Consider the following 21797-nt stretch of genomic DNA (forward strand, 5'->3'; position numbering starts at 1 on the left):
TGGACTTGAAGCAGTTATTTTAAACTCAACCGTGATGTTTGTTGAGACCTCACTGTGGTCTTGTTGACCGAACAAACAAACGTACGTTCTAGCAATGCATCGTGTATAAAGATACAGTGAGCAATATGATGATGATCATATCTATCAGAGCAATACTATTGTCATATTTATGGTAGCAGCTGTGGTCTGATCACAGTGCAGCATGGAGCATCTCCAGAGATCTTTCTCTCAGGAGGTGGAGACCAAACCCAGAGAGAAAAAGGGGAATATTTAAAAGAGAATATGGACGATAACATTTGACCTGAAACACACAACTGATCCCACTAACAGTGTGTATTTAAATATGTATGGTATGAAACATTTATTTAGTCATTTTTGAGAAGTGGATCCAGTGAAACTTTGGATTTTTGGAAACAACTTGCAAAGATGAATCTTAATTGTTTCAGATGAATCTTGTCGTTTGACTGACAGGTCGATTATTTAATCTACAGAGTAGATATAGATTTATGCAAATAGAGTCACTACTTTCATAATTATTATAATAATCGCTGTTAGATTAGGAAATCAGCTTCTCAGATGTAAATATTTGATAAATATGTATGTTTATGAACAGGACTGATGGCTAGAAACTGTTAGACTTTACTGCCATAGACGAAACGATTAAGTGATAACATATTGGTATTGATGGATCAATACTCCCGATGTCCCGCCTCCTCGTGCCCTTCAGGTGACCTCATGTCGTCTGGATGTCTGCACATTCGGTCTCTCTTCTTAGAGGAGAAACAATCCTTCGTTGCAGCCCAACGAATCGATTAAAAAATGCATTGTTGGTTTGTTTCAGCACGTCTTCATGAAGGCTCCTCTGGAGACGCAGATCAGAAGCATTTCCCCCTCTGAGCGTGCAGCTGAAGCACATCCACAGAATAAATCAAAATGCATCCATTAAAAAACAGCGTGTCATGCAAACGGGTGATTTGCATCTCCCCATTCATGAATTCAAATATCCTCCCGCAGGAGGACACTCGGAAACGCAGGAGGCAGGACCATCGTGCATGTCGCACACGTGCAGCAGCCGCATTGAGGCTGTTACGAGACGCCGAGCGGGAGACAAACTGCAGAGTTGCAGAGCGAAATGGTTCACGGCCTCGGCTGAGTCTGATAAATTCTGCCCGCTGAGCTCCACTAATCACTGCAGCCTGTCACAGACACGCCCTCTTCCCCGAGAGCCTCACACTCCTGGTCTCAGGCAGGCCGACCGCGTGAAACACACACTCACAGACACACACACTCACGGACACACACACTCACGGACACACACACTCACGGACACACACACTCACGGACACACACACACTCACGGACACACACACCGCGCAGCCTCCGTCACGCACTCAGACGTTTTTATGCACTGATTGTGAAACGGATCACAATCTAAATACAGTGCCGGTTTCCTCCGTTCTCTCATGCTAACAGGAGAAATTATAACGCATCCCATAATAACGCATCCCATAATAATGCATCCCATAATGCATCCCTGTGTGTGTTTTCATGTGCGTGTGACTCGCATGAAGCCAGAAACTGCAAACGGCAGCACAAACATTTCCGTACCTATCATTCTTAATTGTTTCTTTGTTCCACCACCGTCACACACACACACACACACACACACACACACACACACACACACACACACACACACACACACACACACACACACACACACACACACACACTCTCTCTGAGTGCTGTTTGTGAGCTGTATCAATGTAATTGATGCAATGACTGGAAATAAACAGGCAATTTAAGTGCTGGACACCTCACTGCTCTCTCGCTCTCTTTCTCTCTCTCTCTCACCTCTAGATCCACACACACACACACACACACACACACACACACACACACACACACACACATTAACATCGTGGACCGTCTCACAATAAAACAAGCTGGAATAAGGGACAAGGTCAACCTGCTGGAGGGAAATAAAGCGAGGGAGCTGGAGAGTAAAAGAGGAGGATGGGAGCAGAGGACAGAGGGCAGGCGGACACACAAAGAGCAACACACAGATGACTCACGTCCGGCCGGCCTGCTTATTAACGACACATTTAAAGCCCACGTGAGACAACAGAGCATGGTATCCACGACTAAACTAAAGAATAAAGCTCTTGCTGTCGCTGCTCTGACGCCTGCGGCCTGCAGACGCCGAGGCTGCGGCGCCTTCACCTCCTCAAACCTTCCCTCTGCAGAGTCTTCCCCGTTAGCGTGACGGGTCGCCCTCGTCCGACCACTGGAGCGCACAGTGTTCCAGACCTCTGCTGCCGGCAGCGAGCTCGGACCGGCAGGACAGAAATAGCCTGGGCTCAATGTGACCGGGCTGCAGGAGAGGACCTCGCACTTTGCCGTTGGGCCGCTCCGAAGGCCCTCGAGCTGCGCGTGTGCAGCCCGGGCCGCGACGCCGCTAATCGCTACGAAGCTACACGTCAACAACGTGTCCTCGCTCGTCTTGTTCTGCTTGTGTGTGTGACCGCGCTCATTTTGAGCCGCTTTGTTCTGTGAGCGTCAGCTGGGAACAGTCACGCCGCATGAATATTAAGAGGCTGCAGCCGATCACGTATGCTGCACGGCTCATGACAAACGAGGGCTAATGACTGGAGGCGTTAGCATGTGGACACAGGCCGCCGTACTGTCCGTACGTGAGGTTTTTAGTGATGGAGCAGCACGTGATGAAGGGAGAGCGGCAGCAACACGAGAGGAACTGGAGGAATGGTTTCCATCATTTTCTGGAGGCTTCCTCCATCTTTATAGAGCATCCTTGTATCTTTACATCCCTCTGGAGTCCCAGGTCCTCAGCTGTGCCCATGCAGGCAGCAATATACTTTTATATTTGACATTTTGAAAATGATCTAAATCTAATTATTGTAGAGGTTTGAGCAGTTTGTATTATTGTTGCAGCTCGTGAAGGGTTCTGTGTAGTTTTTATCTCGTTACACCGGTTGACCTCCTCATGACCATCATGAGGTCTCTGGGGGGAAAACCTCTGTTTGTGAACGCTGCCTCTCGTGACCTTTGACCTCAGCGCTGCTGCTCAGCCATATTTTTGAGGACTGATGACATTTGCGCTCCTGCTGAGGAATACAGCTGTCATCTTTCAAACTGCATGCCCTTGACTCCCTCAGAGTAACTCAACCTTGACTCGTGTCCGGACATTGACAGCGTTTTGCAGAACTAAATAAATGTTCAATTCCCTCAGAAGAATTATGGCTTCAGCGCGATGATCTTGTTTTTAAAGCGACAGTACGGCCCTCTGAACCCTGATAGGTCAAATATACTGTGTGCAAGTATACTGTGCAGACACCTGAGACACGAGTTAGCTGTGTGTTCACTGCAATACAGCCAACACACGTCACACAAAGCATCACCGATTCACAACTCTAAAATATTAGCACCTTTTAAGTTGCTTATTGACACTTCCAGCAGCTACGGAGCAACGTTAGCTTTCATTGGACTCGTGCTTCTGTCCACCTGGTGAAGTCCAACAGTCTCAGCTTGTAGCTTCGTTTTCATCTCCAACAAGTCCTGAGGGAACTATTCAAAATATTGCTAAATGCTACGCTACATTCAGTTTAGCGATATAGTTTCCTTGGCCGGTTCAGGTGGAAGAACTGGTCTCGCTAAATGGGCAAAGTAACTCTGACAGAACAGAACATGGCCGCTGCATGAAGCGAGAGGCCGATGAAGGGATGAGACGCAGGTGAGAGGAAAAGGTAACTGATGATGATGATGATGGAAGGAGGGACAGGCAGGCTGGGGAATAATTAGTACTTGCACAGCATTTATACACAAAAAAACAGTAAAAAAAAAACAATAAAACATTGTTTTTTATTCAATTGGTGCATTTCGCGACTAAATCAAGTCGCACGAGTCCGTCTGTCACTTTGATCCAGACTGAAATATCTCTTATATCTCTCAACTGTTATTGCATGACATTTAGTTGAGACTTTTATCTCCCGCTCAGGATAAACTGTAATAACTTTTGTAATCCCCCCCTCACATTTCAGAGAGCCGTCCTTCTGATTTTTCCAATACTCTGGTTTTTGGCAACATGTTAGAATGCATAACACACAACATGTTAGCATGCATAACACACAACATGTTAGCATGCATAGCACACAACATGTTAGCATGCATAGCACACAACATGTTAGCATGCATAACACACAACATGTTAGCATGCATAGCACACAACATGTTAGCATGCATAACACACAACATGTTAGCATGCATAGCACACAACATGTTAGCATGCATAACACACAACATGTTAGCATGCATAAAAAACAACTTGTTAGCATGCATTACACATAACATGTTAGCATGCATAGCACACAAAATGTTAGCATGCATAACACACAACACGTTAGCATGCATAGCACAAACACGTTAGCATGCATAACACACAACACGTTAGCATGCATAGCACACAACACACGTTCGCATGCATAACACACAACACGTTTGCATGCATAACACACAACATGTTAGCATGCATAGCACAAACATGTTAGCATGCATAACACACAACACGTTAGCATGCATAGCACACAACATGTCAGCATGAATAACACACAACTTGTCATCAGCCTGTTAAAGACATCACGTCACTTGTTGTTTAAGTACTGAAATTAGAGGAAAAAAACACTAATATGATAGTATATTATTATCATCCTGTGTGTATTGCATGTTCTCTACTCTTCCGTTTTGTATTTTGGTTTTATTTTCCCTTCGTGGTGTCCTCCTTCAACTGAAATGAACCTCTGGAAGGCTTCACTTCTTGATGGCATTATCACAGCAGCACCCTGATAAACACCCACTCAACGCAGCACAATGACACACACACGTAGTGTACACACACACACACACACACACACACACACCCGTATATGCGCACACTGCATGCAGGGCCCTCTGCAGTGCCTCTACCTCATTGACCACAGCATAATACTTCATTAACTATATAGCATATCGTCCCGTTCTCAGTGAGATTAGCTTCCTTTGTCTCCGCTTGGATTCGGGAACGCTGCCGTCCATAAACCTTCTCTCCAGTCACACAGCCAATAACCTCAAAGTCAAGACATTTTATGTTTTCCTGGCATTTCGGTTTTATTATTATTCCCCATTCATTCCTTTATTCAGGGAGAGAGAGAGAGAGAGAGAGAGAGAGAGAGAGAGAGAGAGAGAGAGAGAGAGAGAGAGATCCATGACCACATGACTGATTGGGTCTTTCACACTGAAACCTGTGTATATATATATATTATATATATATATATATATATATATATATATATATATATATATATATAGTCACAGACGCAGCGTCCCAGAGGGGTCAAACGCTCCCGTTGTATTAGTTAAAAAGCGAAGGAACCAGATACTCGTATAAGGATATGATGTAATTTTCTAAAAAGCTCATCAATTATGGAACTGTCCTTTAATGTGTTTGTATATTTAACAACTCTCGGCTGAAATATTAAACACCTCCAGTATTAACAATCAAACTGCTCACGGCCGGACCGTAAAAGGGCGGCCATTTGTCTTCCTGCACCGAGGGGAAGTTAAAGAATTCAGGAGGCGGAGCGGAGGCCACAGAACTCCATTTCAAACCTTCTGAGAAATGTTTCAGCGCCATTGATCACCGCACTTCACTTCACGAGGCACAAAGCCCGGAGCGAGGACGCTGTGGCGGCGGGGGGAGGGGAGGAAAGAGGAAATCATGAACGGTGAACCCGTCCATCTGGGCCTCGTGTGCGTGGGCGGCCGCTCGTCATCGCGGCCTTCCGCACGCCGCCAGCTGTCGGCGGCTGACGCGGCGCCGCCTCCTGACCCGGTGTGGGCGGAACAACCGGCTCCGACGGCTTCTTGTGTGGCGTAAAGTTCAAAGCGGGCGCGTTGTTTACGGTTCTGCCTGCGCTACCGTCGCCGGCTGCACGCGAGCGCTAACAGGAGCTGGAACAAGGACCCAGAGGTGACGAGGAACCAGGAAAAGGTTAAATGTGGACGTGTTGGGGAGCTAAAGGTTGTGTGCCATGTTGCACTGAACATGATGCAGGGTCATGATGCATGCATCATACAGGATGCAGCAAGCAGCGTGCTCACTGTTAAGCTACTAAGATAAATTATACCGTTTTTAAATAGTTTTACTTGTTTTTTCTTCATCAACATAATGACCTGCTGTATGTTACTCTCACGTTCTTACTTCTACTAAAATATAAAATAATAAATGAGGATATGATCAATAATAGACACATGAATGAATGAATGCAGCTGCTGCTTCAGCGCCGCGTGGTTGTGTTTGTGTTTGTCAGATTTCACTGAGACGAAACAAACATTTGAACCAGATTCTCAAATTTTGCAAAATCCTGATTGGTGCAGAGAAACATGTGACATCACCCGTTGGGTCCCGCCCACTTTCAATCTGAACTTTACCTTTTTTATAGAGAACGTGTTCATGTGATTCAACCACAGCGACTCAAGCTTAGTGTTCCTGCTGTGAGGGTGGAACCTGTTCTCAACATGTTCTCAACATGTTCTCAACACGTTCTCAACACGTTCTCAACACATTCTCAACATGTTCTCAACACGTTCTCAACACGTTCTCAACATGTTCTCAACATGTTCTCAACATGTTCTCAACCTGTTCTCAACATGTTCTCAACATGTTCTCAACACGTTCTCAACACGTTCTCAACACATTCTCAACATGTTCTCAACACGTTCTCAACACGTTCTCAACATGTTCTCAACATGTTCTCAACATGTTCTCAACCTGTTCTCAACATGTTCTCAACACGTTCTCAACACGTTCTCAACACGTTCTCAACATATTCTCAACACGTTCTCAACATGTTCTCAACACGTTCTCAACACGTTCTCAACATGTTCTCAACATGTTCTCAACCTGTTCTCAACACGTTCTCAACATGTTCTCAACACGTTCTCAACATGTTCTCAACCTGTTCTCAATCTGTTCTCAACCTGTTCTCAACACGTTCTCAACACGTTCTCAACACGTTCTCAACACGTTCTCTGGGACAAGTAAGCTTGGATCAGATGCTGATAACTCGTTGATTACGTCGCTCACAGATTCACACGAGCGCTCCTCTTCCCTTTACACATCGGCATCTCACCACCGGTCTGCAGGACGGGGCGTGTTCAGTGTTCAGTGTTCAGTGTTTAGTGTTTAGTGTTCAGTGTTTAGTGTTCAGTGTTCAGTGTTCAGTTCAGTGTTTAATGTTCAGTGTTTAGTGTTTAGTGTTCAATGTTCAGTGTTCAGTGTTCAGTGTTTAGTGTTCAGTGTTCAGTGTTCAGTGTTTAGTGTTCAGTGTTTAGTGTTCAGTGTTCAGTGTTTAGTGTTTAGTGTTCAGTGTTCAGTGTTCAGTGTTTAGTGTTTAGTGTTCAGTGTTCAGTGTTTAGTGTTCAGTGTTTAGTGTTCAATGTTCAGTGTTTAGTGTTTAGTGTTTAGTGTTCAATGTTCAGTGTTCAGTGTTCAGTGTTTAGTGTTTAGTATTCAGTGTTCAGTGTTTAGTGCTTAGTGCTCTGCTCTTGAGCCACCTCACTGAGCTTTCTGTCATGCTCTGTGAATTATTCATCTAACATGATTGACCGAGGGATCGAATTACGGGATTGATTGATCAGTGGGCTCGTAAAGAGGAATCCCAACGACCACTGAACTCAGACAGAACCTCAATGCTGCTGCTCTGGATGTCAGCCGGCTGACGACAAACATCAGGAATAAGAACTGTATGACGTGAATGTGAGCTGCAGCGCGGTGATGAGGAGGCTGAAGATCAGGGCTGCTGCGAGGAATCACTGTCTTTACTAAGGATGTGTTTCTGCTAGAAAAGATTCATGGATTGGTCTATTAAACATCAGTAAATCATAAAAAATGCACTTTCCAGCTGGAAGGTATGAGAGGAATCCATGAATTGTGTCATAAAACAATTAATGTGGATGTTTGTTTCTTGCTGGTTGTTAAACAAGCGCCTCAGCTGTTGGAGGTGATCAGTGTCAGGATGCTGGATGGCGACACCTTTACCTGGCGCTACGAGCAGCGCTCACACAGATATCAGGATGGATAAAACATGTCTGTGAACCGATTCCAGGAGATTATTGTTGCCGTGTTTCTGTCTCTGTCTCCCCGTGTCTGGTTCCTCCATCAAAGCAAAACAACAAATCCCAGAATCCCTGATCTTTCATTACCGCCTGTCTCCCTTTATCCCTGCAGGTTCCAGCCTGAGCCTTGTGTTTTGTATCTCTGTGTGTTTCTTCTTTCTATTTCGTGCATTTCTTGAAGTGCGGGACGTGCCCTCCTTCTACAATAATCCCAGATTACACACGGATAGCGGGGTGTGTCGTGCACGATGTGCGATCGCGGCGTTACTCTGCACACATCTCGTTTTCCTTTACTCTCGATGTATGCTTAATGCAATCTTGTGTCTTGCGATTTCCTCTTTGCAGCCGCTGACCTCTGCTCCGCCGCAAATTGTTGTAAAATGTGGCAATCCAGCCTCCACAAAGCACTAATCATATCTTGGCTTCCCAGAGCTGCTGTTCAGTCTACATCAACCAGAGAACCTGACCCAGATGTCACTTTCCATTTAGAGGGAAGGAAGGAAAAGAAATTGCCATCAGGGAATTCTTTAAAAACAAGAAAATTGTGGGAATTGTGGAAGAATAACTGCAGCTCCTGTTTTCAACACCAGCTTTCAGTCAGGAAGTCTCATATTTATGCAAAACTCAGTATCAGCCATCTGTAGTGTGAAGCAGAACCGTATTTACATATTTGTATGTAATTATATATATATATATATATATATATATATATATATATATATATATATATATATATATACACATACATATTTATATATGCATATTAAACAATACATATATACATATTTATATATGTGTGTATATATTTATATTTATATATAATTATAATATCATTTATATATAATTTATATATATAATATATATACAAATATATATATATATACAAATATATAAATATACTTATATAAATATATATATATATATATATACATATACCTATATATACATATATATATACCTATATATATATATATATATATACATATACCTATATATATATATATATATATATATATATATATATATATATATATATATATATATATATATACCTATATATATATATAGAGAGAGAGAGAGAGAGAGAGAGAGAGAGAGAGAGAGAGAGAGAGAGAGAGATATTTATCCTCAAGGCGTAGGAGAGCGAATAGCTCAGGCTGTTTGTATAATAGATAGTTATTGTTTGCATATTGCAGCGTCATTACAGGAAGTGTCTCTTTGCTGCTTCTACATTTAAAAGCAGAGCAGCAGCCTTTTCTTTTTGTTCGGGGAAAGAAAAATGGAAGAAAAAAAACCCACACGAGCAACAAAGCGCAGTTTAATTATTGCTCCAGTAAAAAGTAAAAAGAAACTCATCGCTCGCCTCCTCGCAGAGGAACACAAACACATCATCACGACGTGTTAACATACAGGGAATGGATTCCAGGAGGTCGATCCGTCTTCATCTTAATAAAAAACCTCTATCTAAATTTTAAATCAGCCCGTATAACGACGTCGGGGTTTTTATTTTAATCAATTCCTCTCCGTGCGCCGCTGCTTTCAATGCTCGCTTTTATGGCCGCTGCCTCCGGTCCGTCCCCCCGGATTCATTTACGGGCCTTTTGTCAACGTACTGTTGCATGTTTTAATGGCCTCAAAGCTCGGGGAGCTGCAGGGAGTGCAGTCAGCGTGTGCTGTGTGCAATGCAGCCGGCCAGAAACAAGCAACAATAGGAGATCCAGAGCTGTGTGTGTGTGTGTGTGTGTGTGTGTGTGAGTCACATTCAAATGTGTATTTTCTCAAGTCAGTTGGCAAATATCTGCACTTGGCTTGGCATGCCCACTGTACCCTACTGGCTGCCAGCTGTCACTCAGGACGAGAGGAAGATGGAGGATAGAGAAGGGGGGATGAAGGGAGTGGTGATGATGTGAGGACACGAGCCCCGAGGCTTCCTCCCTCTCTTGTTCCTCATTTGTCTCTCTGATGATAACACAAAAAAAACATGGCAGCCCCGAAAGAAGAGAGGTCGGCATCAGAGAGAGAGACAGAGAGAGAGAGAGAGAGAGAGAGAGAGAGAGAGAGAGAGACAGACGTGGAAAGGAAATGTGACCGAGCATTTTTCATGTTAATGGTAAAATTACCCAACATGGTGGTTCTTAAAGCATTAGTCCACATGAGTGCACCCTCGGGTTTAACACGACACCGACCGCACACAACAATGTGGCGCTTCATGCGGATGCAGATCCATCACCGTGAGAGAAAAGAGCGGTGTGATTGATGCCGCGTTGGGCGTCGCACTTCTGCGAGGAGCGGCGGCCGCTCGTACCGTGAGCGGAGTGGATCTCGCGGTCGGAGACGCGGCGCTCATTAGGATGCAAACGCCAGCACACGGACACACGGCCGGGAAAAAAAGGCCGAAAAATGAGCAGTGCATTATGAAACGCTTGATTTTCTCTTCGTATGACGCATGGAGACTTTTAGCAAGCAACCGACACGCTTTGCGAAGTCTGACGTCATGGCTTCTCTCTGACTTCGGGGCCATCAATCAACAGCCGCCGCCGCCGCGGCGAGAGAGCGTTTCAGCTTGGTTACTGTGGAAAAGTGTCAGCATGTGTGGGTTGGAAATCCTCTGTATCAGCACATGCACTGGATGTGACATGAAGTCACTTGATATTCTTTTCTCCGCTGCAGCAGATTTACAGATTAATAGATCTCTCAAAGCCGTTCATGTTACACAAGCAGCCATGACACATGCAGATACCGCTCGACTCCGCCTCATGGGAAGCATTCATATTTAATACACGTGGCCCATATAAAAGGCTTCCAATGCGCCGCCTCTGCAGCTATACGCTGATTCTGAGCGTTTGTGGGTCTGCACGTGTGTGTGTCGGGTCAGTCCGCGTCAGACGCAGCTCTATTACCAACGATCGGGCCCGAGCATGCAGCCTATCAGGCTTTTCATAAGACACTGATTTCTGTGATTTACAGTGTACAAGGGGGTTTAACAGATCACTAAATCACTGGGAGACACATTCTGTGACTTGTGCTGGATTTAAACGCTTTAGTGTCTGCAAATGTCAATACTGCCGGGCCAGAAAGCCTCCTCGCGTCTCATTTGGAGCCTCAGCAGCAGCAGCAGCAGCAGCAGCAGCAGCAGCAGCAGCAGCAGCAGCAGCAGCAGCAGCAGCAGCACATAGCTGCTGTTGTTTTGCCTTTTAGATCTCAAACGTCTCAGCGTTCTACATGTCTGTTTGGTTTCCTCTTCGTTCAACATGTCGTAATGTTGCTCACCGCACAGCGTCTCCTGCACGGCGAGAGCGTTGAGATGAACACATGAACACTATTTCACCACACGACACTAGATGTGTGGTTCCTGAAGTCTCATTGTGTTGCTTTTGTCTGAGTAGCTTCATGCTGATTACCGACATTAAATATGGGCGTGTCTTAATGAAGGTGGGCGTGTCTTAATGAAGGTGTGCGTATCTTGTTGAAGGAGGGCGTGTCTTAATAAAGATAGACATGTCTTAATGAAGGTGGGCGTGTCTTGTTGAAGGTGGGCGTATCTTGTTGAAGGAGGGCGTGTCTTAATGAAGATAGACATGTCTTAATGAAGGTGGGCGTATTTTATTGAAGGTGGGCGTGTCTTATTGAAGGTGGGCGTATTTTATTGAAGGTGGGCGTGTCTTATTGAAGGTGGGCGTGTCTTATTGAAGGTAGGCGTGTCTTATTGAAGGTGGGCGTGTCTTAATGAAGGTGGGCACGTCTTATTGAAGGTAGGCACGTCTTATTGAAAGTGGGGGCGTGTCTTGTTGAGGGTGGGCGTGTTTTGTTAAAGGTGGGCGTGTCTTGTTGAAGGTGGGCGTGTCTCTGTTTTTCTTAACATTCACGTGTTTGGGTAAAGAATACGTGAAGTTAGTGAAAGAGGGTAAAAACAATTTGCATGTGTTTTAACATTGAAGGAAACTTTTCCTTCACAAGACAAGACTCACATGTCTCAGGAACATGCAGGACAAAGAACAAGTTCATAGCTCAATTATTTATATTTTATATCATGTTTTATTGATGATTCCCTAATTTTTCACAGGATTTAGAGCCTTTTGCATGAGTAGTTCTACGGGGTAAAACAAAAGAAGAGTATTTTGATGAGAAGTATTTTTCATCAGGTAGATTATATCAGGTAAAATATTCCAGACGTTAGTGACGGTGAGGACCAAACGAAACATATCGGCTATTTTCTTATTTTATTTTCTTATGATTTAATTCAATAAAGAAACCATAAAAGCAGAACAGAGCATGCAGCTAACAGATGCTAACAGAGGCTACAGGCCAACAAGATGGCGGCTTCATTATGGCCATTTTGACCATAATCTTATTTTAGAATTATCTTTTTTTTAATAACATGACTGTACAGATGGTGTGGACCCAGTGGAGATGAAACGCTCCCTTCTCTTCCTTTGGAGCAGGAGACTTTACACATTACCTTTAAAATAAACAATGCTGCATGAGACACTGCAGAGTCAAAGAGATGTTGCTGTTATAATCAGATGAACCCTATTTTTACATCCAGCAGTTCTGTGTTGTATTGAAGCAGTAATTAACTTATTATCATATTGTTTAAAAATATCGCAGTGGATTCATCTTGTGTTTTGGTTTTTTTAGATTAAAGAAGCTCCTGAAATGCGTAGGATAAAGGAAATGAGGTTGACATGGCAGAAGAACATGTTTCCAGTGGGAAAGGCAGAAGGTTTATGTGAGTATGAGCGTCTATATCTCCTGCATCACTGGACCCACGGCCTGATCCTGAAATTAAGCACGAATGAAAAGTGAGCCGATGTTTGCTTTAGCAGTCTCTCCGCGTGGCCGTGTGATGTATGAAGCAGGAAGCAATATTGCCAACACAGGCTCTTTTGAGACAGAAGAATTGTGATTTCATTCCAGCTCAGTGCGCTCTCACGAGCAGCTTCAAGCTACTGACGTCTGTTCCTGCAACTCATGTTATTCCACATTCAACTCACAGACTGCAGGATACTATTTTAGAGGTAAAGCCACACACACGACATCAATGCAACGACCACGACCCCGCACCCTCTCGCGGCTTTCATCGGCGCAGGCCTTTCATCCTCGGGTCACTCTGCATGCACGGCCGGAGCATCGCCGCTCAGCCGCTCGCTGCTTAAACCGTCCGCTCTGAAAAGACTGACACATCAAGAGGGTTTCTCTTTTTTTCCTTCTTCTTCTTCCTCTTCTGTAAAAATGGCAGACATTCAAAAAGGCTCCAAAAGACAAAATGAATGCAGGAAGCCGTGTTTCTTTAGCCTGGAACCCCGGTAAATGGTTATATCAGCTCCACAGCTGATGTAATCAGGGGGAGATATGCACTGCACACACAGCAAGACTGAAGCATAGCGGGGGGGAGGTGATAGGGGAGGGGGGGGCAGTTCCTGTCGGCTCTTTTAGTGATATCATGTCAATCTCTCGTCTTTGCACCTGCGCTGGCTTAGATTCAATATTAGAATGGGAGCTTGAACCTCACAGCCCTCGTGTGTTTACCAGCAGTGATCTGATAGGTGGGCGCCTCGGCGGTGTGTCGTGGGGCCGGCTGGGAGAGCGACTCTGGTGGTTATCATCCGACCAGAGCGACTCTGGTGGTTATCATCCGACCAGAGCGACTCTGGTGGTTATCATGCGACCAGAGCGACTCCAGCACCCCTCCACCGCCCTTCATGCACCAAATGTGTTCCTTATTAATTACACAAAAGAGGGATTTATTTCAATAATTTAAACATTCCCTTGAGCCGTCTGTGTCGACCGGTTTGTGCATTAATGCTATCTATCCGTTACCTTTTGGTATTTCTGCTCTGTTCTTGTCTGATGCTGGAAAAAAAAATCTTTCCTGTAACCCGTAGCAACGTAACCCCTGGTGTACGAGGACCCTGTCAGGATATCTCTGGACTACGAGCTCGCCATCGTGCACGTTTAGTCCAGCTCAAACCAGTCCATGGAAGCCTCACGCTAGCCTCACGTTAGCCTCATGTTAGCCTAATGGTAGACTAATGGAAGCCCTATGTTAGCCTCATGCTAGCCTCACGTTAGCCTTATGTTAGACTCATGGAAGCCTGATGTTAGCCTCATGCTAGCCTCACATTAGCCTTACATTGGTCTCATGTTAGACTCATGGAAGCCTTATGTTAGCCTCATGTTAGCCTCATGTTAGACTCATGGAAGCCTTATGTTAGCCTCATGTTAGCCTCACGTTAGCCTCATGTTAGCCTCATGTTAGCCTCACGTTAGCCTCATGTTAGTCTCATGTTAGCCTCATGTTAGCCTCATGTTAGCCTCATATTAGCCTCACGTTAGCCTCACGTTAGTCTTATGTTAGTCTCATAGAAGCCTCATGTTAGCCGCATGTTAGCCTCATGTTAGACTAATGGAAGCCTTATGTTAGCCTCATGTTAGCCTCACGTTAGTCTCATGTTAGCCTCATGTTACTCTCATGTTAGCCTCATGTTAGCCTCATGTTAGTCTCCTGGAAGCCTTATGTTAGCTTCATGTTACTCTCATGTTAGCCTCATGTTAGTCTCATGGAAGCCTTATGTTAGCTTCATGTTAGCCTCATGTTAAACTCATGGAAGCCTTATGTTAGCCTCATGTTAGCCTCACGTTAGCCTCACGTTAGTCTTATGGTAGACTCGTGGAAGCCTCATGTTAGCCTCATAAAAGCCTCATGTTTGCCTCATGTTAGCCTCATGTATGCCTCATGTTAGCCTCATGAAAGCCTCACGTTAGCCTCATGTTAGCTTCATGTCAGCCTCATGTTAGCCTCATGAAAGCCTCACGTTAGCCTCATGTTAGCTTCATGTCAGCCTCATGTTAGCCTCACGTTATCCTCACGTTATCCTCACGTTAGTCTTATGGTAGACTCATGGAAGTCTCATGTTAGTCTCATGTTAGCCTCATGTCAACCTCATGTTAGCCTCACGTTAGTCTCATGGAAGCCTCATGTTAGCCTCATGTTAAGCTCACGTTAGTCTCATGAAAGCCTCATGTCAGCTTCATGTTAGCCTCATGTTAGCGTCACATTAGCCTCATGTTAGCCTCATGTCAGCCTCATGTTAGCCTCATGTTAGTCTTGTGTTAGCTTCATGTTAGCCTCATGTCAGCCTCATGTTAGCCTCATGTTAGCCTCACGTTAGTCTCATGAAAGCCTCATGTCAGCTTCATCATAGCCTTATGTTAGCCTCATGTTAGCCTCACATTAGCCTCATGTTAGCCGCTCCAACGTCACTATCTATATCTACAAGAAGCCGAAGGAAACAGCCGACCCATCTGTCTTCAAACCATCCAATCTCACGGCCCAGAATGCAATGTGTTTATCATGATCACAAACAACCTGACCAGTTCAAACTGGAAGAAAAAAACGCCGAAGCAGGTGCAAAGCAGGCATAGAGGAGGGTGTTGCTCATGTTCATCTGATGACACACAGATGTTTCTTTGGGGTTAAGAGCTGGACAAGCTGCAGTGTTTACGCTCTTCACAATGACACCGTAATGAACTGATTACTCCTTTATGAACCTCCGATTCCAGTGAAGATGGACTCTGCTCTCTCTGTGTGCGAGAAGCTAAAATACAAAATGTCTCTCTTCATGTCGAAACAGATGAGCGTCGGCCCTAATGCATGGAGTAATAGGCGTTACGCTGGTGGTCATTATGGTCTGTTTGCATGCTTTCAGTGCTCGACTTCATCGTTTGGTTCTTGGAATCGGCGACTTGTAAAATGACATGTTTGAATGTCCATTTCATGCATCGCAGCAGCTGAAGAGACTCATTTTGTCTCATGTGTCTGTTTAATGACATGCTAAGCTGCAGGAATAAAGTGCAGAGCGCAGTTTGGTTTCTGGAGTTATAACCTAACCTTAATACCTTCATAACCTTGCATAAAACATCAGCAAAGACCACATACTGTTGAAAGTATTAAGATGTTGCTGGTGGTTAATATTGATTCATCAGAATATCATATTTCAGTAGCACTTTATAATAACTACATGCTATTTAGCATTAGCAAAGCATGAGTAAACAGCATCATTTATCAAGCATTGTTCCAACACAAACACTCATTAGTAACTCATTGGTATGTTATCCATGAACACATGTTTTAATCTGGATTAATAAACTTTACTACTATTAGTTTCATTATTGTGTTTTCATACTTTATACATGATGGAGTGTTATAAAAAATGTTTAATGTTATTCATGCATTTATTTATACACTATGATTTAGATATGCACTATGTTAACATGTGCTTTATACACGTGTTAACATGTGCGTTATACACGTGTTTTAATACTGTAATTCATGATTAATTCCGGTCGTTAGTTGTTGGTTGAGTATTAGTGAAGCCTGTCCAGTGACCATCATGTTGTGTTCAATGCTTTATAAATGATTCATTCCTTGTTTACTCATGCTAAATAGTGTGCAGTTATTTAAAGTGCTACCCGTATTTCATGCTGGTTTTTAATCAGCATTACAACAATCAACAGCAATTAGGGAACAATTGTAAATGTTTTCACGTCCGTTTGCATTTTATTTGCCTTGGAAGGATTTGGGTGGAGCGTGTGCTGGTGTCGCCGTTCCCGCTCTGCCAAATAAAGAGCGCTCATAAAACTCTGGCGTCTGCTGCAGGATGGCAGGAAGTTTACAATAAATGTCCGGATAAACCCACGAAGACCGCGATGCCAACTCCTCACCAATGAAACACACTAATGGCTGCTCAAAAAGTCACACAAAGGAGATGATGTAATACTTCATTTACATGTAAATGACCTTTAATAGCAGCGCGGCGTCCGAATGGGAGAATGTGCAGCGTGAAACGGAGAAAGATGGATGTGGTGAGGTGGAGGGTGAGCTCCTCCTGGGCCGCGGAGACGCTTCATTAGCCGAGAGAGACACAAGAGAGGCCTTCTCGTCTGCAGCCAGCGGACTAACGCGGCTGCAATGAAGTCCGGTTCGTCAGCAGCGGCTCAGCGGGCTGTTTACCCTGCGAGTGTTCAACTCATCATCTAGTGTCTGGCCAAAGATAAAGAGGGAGTCCAGCTCAGAGCGGGCCGGTGGCGAGGGAACCAACACCAGCCCTGGCTGCAGGACAGACTGCCTTGATCCCTTACATTGCATTTCCTTTCCTTTCCATTCCTTTCCCTTCCTTTCCTTTCGTTCCAATTCCTTTCCTTTTCATTTTATCCTTTCCTTTCCTTCCATTTCCTTTTCTTTCCTTTCCATCCATCTCCATTCCATCTTTTCCTTTCCATCCATCGCTTTCCCTTCAATTCCATAATTTCCTTTCCATCCTATCATTTCCTTTCCTTTCCATTCCTTCCCTTTCCATCATTTCCTTTCCTTTCCTTTCCTTCCCTTTCCTTTCCATCCATCATTCCCTTTTCATTCCTTTCCATCATTTCCTTTACTTTTCATTCCATCCTCTCCTCTCCTCTCCTTCCTTCCTTCCTTCCTTCCTCTAGTGGAGCAGAGAGACTTTCTGTGTTTCTGTTCCTTCTGTAAATGGAAAGTGGCTCAAGAGCAGTTTTCATTAAAACAACAAAAACAGTTGGATGCAAAACGCAGTTAAAAAACGACAATTTCCATTGAAAAAGAAAGAAGGTGTGTTGCCCGCAGACGTTTGGCAGAAATCAGATGTCTGAAAGCACGAGGAACCACCTCGTTCTCTCATGGCATAAAGGATCATTTATTCCTCTACAGTTTTAGATTCCCCTCCACATGAGAGTGAGAGCAGATAGATGTCGGCGGCTCGGCTTCGTGACAAATAGTCGTGTTTAAACCCATCATTTCAACACACGCGCAGCCATTTTTCATTTTATTTCTGAGTGGTACTAATTAGTACTCATGCGTCTCCTTAATCAGTTGCACCAAGATGTTACAACACTGGAGCTTTTGGGGATTGACTTACCTTCTAATTATCAATATGAGTGAATAGTCAGTAAGTATAGGTGCTTTTTGTCCAAATCAATCTTAACTTTGTCCCGTGAGCTGCTTAAGTCCTGCTTGTCAGTCCACCTCCAGTCGGCTCTGACAGGTCTCACTTACTGACCACAAACTCTGAAAACCATCAATTTCTCAGCGGGAAGGCTGTCGTTCCCGTAATGACTGAGCTGTCATGAATGTCTGTGTAACAGCTATGATGTTATGTTTTACGGAGAGGAAGTTTGCATATTCAATGTGTGAGTAAAAAGAAGAGCTGAGACTGCATCACCTATCTGTGATGCAAGAGATCTTTCCACCTGTATCTTGCCTCATGGTCATTATTCCATGCAGCTCCTTCCTGCGCGTTGTGAATGATTTCTCCCAGAAGCAGCCATGTCGAGCTCGAGGTCGGGACGAACGTCCATAACGTGAGTGAGTCGAGCGTCTGTCAGTCGCCTCAGCTCGCCTTCACAGCCGACTGAAAGGAGCGCTGATGATTTGAGGCTGATCGCTGGCAGCGCCGAGCCGCTACAGGTTGCCAAGCGAGGCGGCTCGCAGCGAGGTGGTCATTATGGAAAGTAAGCCGCGAGACCGATAATGAACGGTTGCCTCCGCATTATCCCGCTTATTACATCGCTGCTTACCGACGACGTTAATCAGCCGACACAATGTACTGATTTGAAATGTTTTGCTAGAATGCGATGAAGTAATCAACGAGGCAGCTCAGCTGTGAAGCCGCAGAGACTAGCATGCGCGGCTAGCATGCGCGACTAGCATGCGCGGCTACAGGGGGAAGAGGGCTGGAACAACATCCACAGACCGTCAATAAGAAGCAGCTCAACAAACAACACGCTGGAGGATCCTGACACGAGCGATACGTTGCACTCTCCTGCGCGCTGGAGAGAGAGAGGCTGCATGGCGCCCGGTCACCTCACAGCAAACATATTATTGCATCTTCATTGATGTAGCGACGCAGCGGCGTCACCATCACAGGCGTTGTGACGCCATGTTTTCTTCCCGGTTTCGATACCTGAACTCGCGTATCAGACGATGCGGAGTGACGATCCGATACCAACGCGTGGAAGACGCGTCGCTGTTTCGCTGGTGGAATATTTCAGTGGTAAATATTGCCAGCAGAGATGAGAGAGAACAGGATGATTTAATACTTCAATCGACAATTTCCGGGGTTCCACTTTTTCTTTTTTGGTGATGAAGGTAGCCAACGAGAGAGCGCCTCGTCTCTTCCTCGTCTCTGCTGTCGACTGCACATGCACGGTACCGATCCGGCACCGTGCATGCACGTACCAGCTAGCAATATGATAAGCTAACGACGGATCGTACTCGCCGATACCTGAGCCAACATTTTAAATCGTCTCGGTGGCGTTTAGGATCCGTATCGGTATCAGAGGGAATCTCACCGGGCACCACAGCTGCAGCGCTACTCCAGGGATTCCTTTGCCCTTTTTTAAAGGTTTGGTTAAGTTATGACAGTAAGCGAGGTAATCCATTCATCACAGCAGCCGTCATGACTGTCAGACGGAGGCCTCGGTGCCAGCGAGTCGGAGGGTCCTCCATCCAAGAATATCTCCCCCAACTTCCACAAGATGAATCCCTCTGGAGATGCCATCTGTCTGTCTCTCGCCCGTGTGCCATGTGCACAGGTTGGACCTGGTTATTGCAGCGGGCATGTCTCAAGCCTCTGCAGCTCCTTATTCATACCCCCCCCCCCCCCCCTTCCTCTCCCACCCCCTGTGGGCTGTGGTCAGAGGTTTTCTCGCGCCAAATCGAGCTCCATCCTGATATTCAGCCCGCGGCATTAATTAAGGTGTTGCATTGGAAATGCGGTTGAGTCGACATCCGCTCCCCAAACGCCGTCTCCACCAGACATTAGTTTTCCTCAGAGGTGTTGAGAGCTGCCGTCTCTGGATGCTCAAACTGATGTCTCATAAAAACAAATGTCACAATGTTTCTGAACCCCATCATTAGAGTTGCTGCTCGTTGTGTTGACTTCAGCTTGTGCTGCGCTCACATCCAACTGTTTTACCAACTTAATGACATTTTAATGGCTGTTCGTGGAGGGAGGCGCTGCTGCAGGGTGATGCATGCAGTCACTCCGTCCACAAGTCAGAGGAGTCAATGAGCCGGCGGCGGGGGTGGGGCGTCCAGGTTATCCAGAACTTTACAGTCTCGTATTACAAGAGTAAATTCAAAGTAAATTATTCCTTCATGCATTTGTTTTGATTGGAAGTCAGATGCACATGAACCAGACGTCAACACATCCCATTCAACACACCACAGAGCAACTGTGTGGCATCGTGTTGCTTCAGTATGTTGTGTTCTGCTCTCACGTCTCATCACCGTCTAATCCCTGCATGTTAAACGGTCTCTTCTCTCCTTTGTTTGGATTTACATCCTGACTGGGCCTCGGAACCAGAACCCACAGCTCCCATCATGTGACACTCTGCTCACTCCAACACAATCCTCAATCAAGTGGTTTGGCATTTTGCAGAAGAGAGGCGATGCTATCGCGTCACAGTCAGAGACGCTTCTGCCTTCAAGCCTCAGACGTGAGAATATAAATACCTGTTGGGACTATCACGCGCGACGAAGCACCGACGGGGAGATTTTAATCCCCCCCCCCTCCCCCTCCTCCCCGCTCCCCTCCTATAGCCTGATCCCATGATGAACAGCACATCGGCAGTCCGTGCGCATCGATCTCAGCTCACCTACCGGATGGCGCGTCCTCCCGGTGCTCGGTCCCTCGGTTGTCCGCCCCGCAGCCTCCGCGCTCCCGTCCCCTCGCCCGGTCCTCCGGTGTCCTCCAGGAGCAGGTGTGACCACAACCTCGCCTTGTTGTATTCCCATATGTTGTCGCCAGCGCAATTATGAATGCTCCAGTTGATCCGAGACTGGAGAGCCAGTGCGATCATGTGCTGCCTCTCTCTCTCTCTCTCTCTCTACCTCTCTCCTCTCTCTCTCCCTCTCTCCTCTCTCTCTCCTCCCTCTCTCTCTCTGTAACTGCTCCCTCCCCGCTGCGGCAGTGCTACATGGTAATACGGAGAGAGAGCTGGATAAAGGAGCAGGAACGTGTCCGAGTCGCTGGCGAACTTGTGCGCCTTATTATGGCAATTAGTCACGGGACCGCGACGTGCCCGCGCATCCGCGCTCCGTTTGATGACAAAAAGCCAAAGAACTGAGCTGCTCTGTGTCCGGTGCACGCGCGCGAGGAAGAGGAGACGCGTTATCCTCTGAAAGAGAGAGAGATGAAGAAATCTCTCCAATCTGCCGCCGCGGCTCGAGAAGAGGTGAAGAGAGAAAGACTGAGGCAAAAAAAGGAGGAGGAGGAAGAGGAGGAGGAAGAGGAGGAGGGAACGCGTTTGAGAAAACCTTTTCTCTGTGTGTCCTTTCAATATGAGAGACACTGTGCATTCTCTCTCTCTCTCTCTCTCTCTCTCTCTCTCTCTCTCTCTCTCTCTCTCTCTCTCTCTCTCTCTCTCTCTCTCTCTCTCTCTCTCTCTCTCTCTCTCTCTCGAAATCCATCCTTGAATGAATAACATCTGGTGAGTCTCTCCCCACATGTTTCCTCTCCGTCTCTTTACCTTTTTGTCACACTGGTTCATATATATTAATATATACATATATATGTATATATATATATATATATATATATATTAAT

At 45.5% G+C, this 21797-nt stretch overlaps 1 protein-coding gene across 2 annotated transcripts in view; it reads right to left on the reverse strand.

The window, feature by feature from the left end:
- The window catches only part of flrt1a (fibronectin leucine rich transmembrane protein 1a), a 40562-nt gene extending 19493 nt beyond the window's left edge, over positions 1 to 21069 (reverse strand). Inside the window, exon 1 of one of the 2 annotated variants that reach the window (XM_068601422.1) lies at positions 20852 to 21069. The gene's annotated coding sequence lies outside the window, so the exon portion shown is untranslated. Of the gene's footprint in view, positions 1 to 20847 lie in introns of both variants that reach the window. The other variant, XM_068601423.1, reaches the window with a different exon arrangement.
- Between the last annotated feature and the right edge of the window lie 728 nt (positions 21070 to 21797).

The sequence above is a fragment of the Clinocottus analis genome, unplaced genomic scaffold (genome assembly GCF_023055335.1).
Source record: "Clinocottus analis isolate CAN_PGR_092001 unplaced genomic scaffold, fCliAna1.0.p SCAF_5, whole genome shotgun sequence".
NCBI classification, from domain to species: Eukaryota; Metazoa; Chordata; class Actinopteri; order Perciformes; family Cottidae; genus Clinocottus; species Clinocottus analis.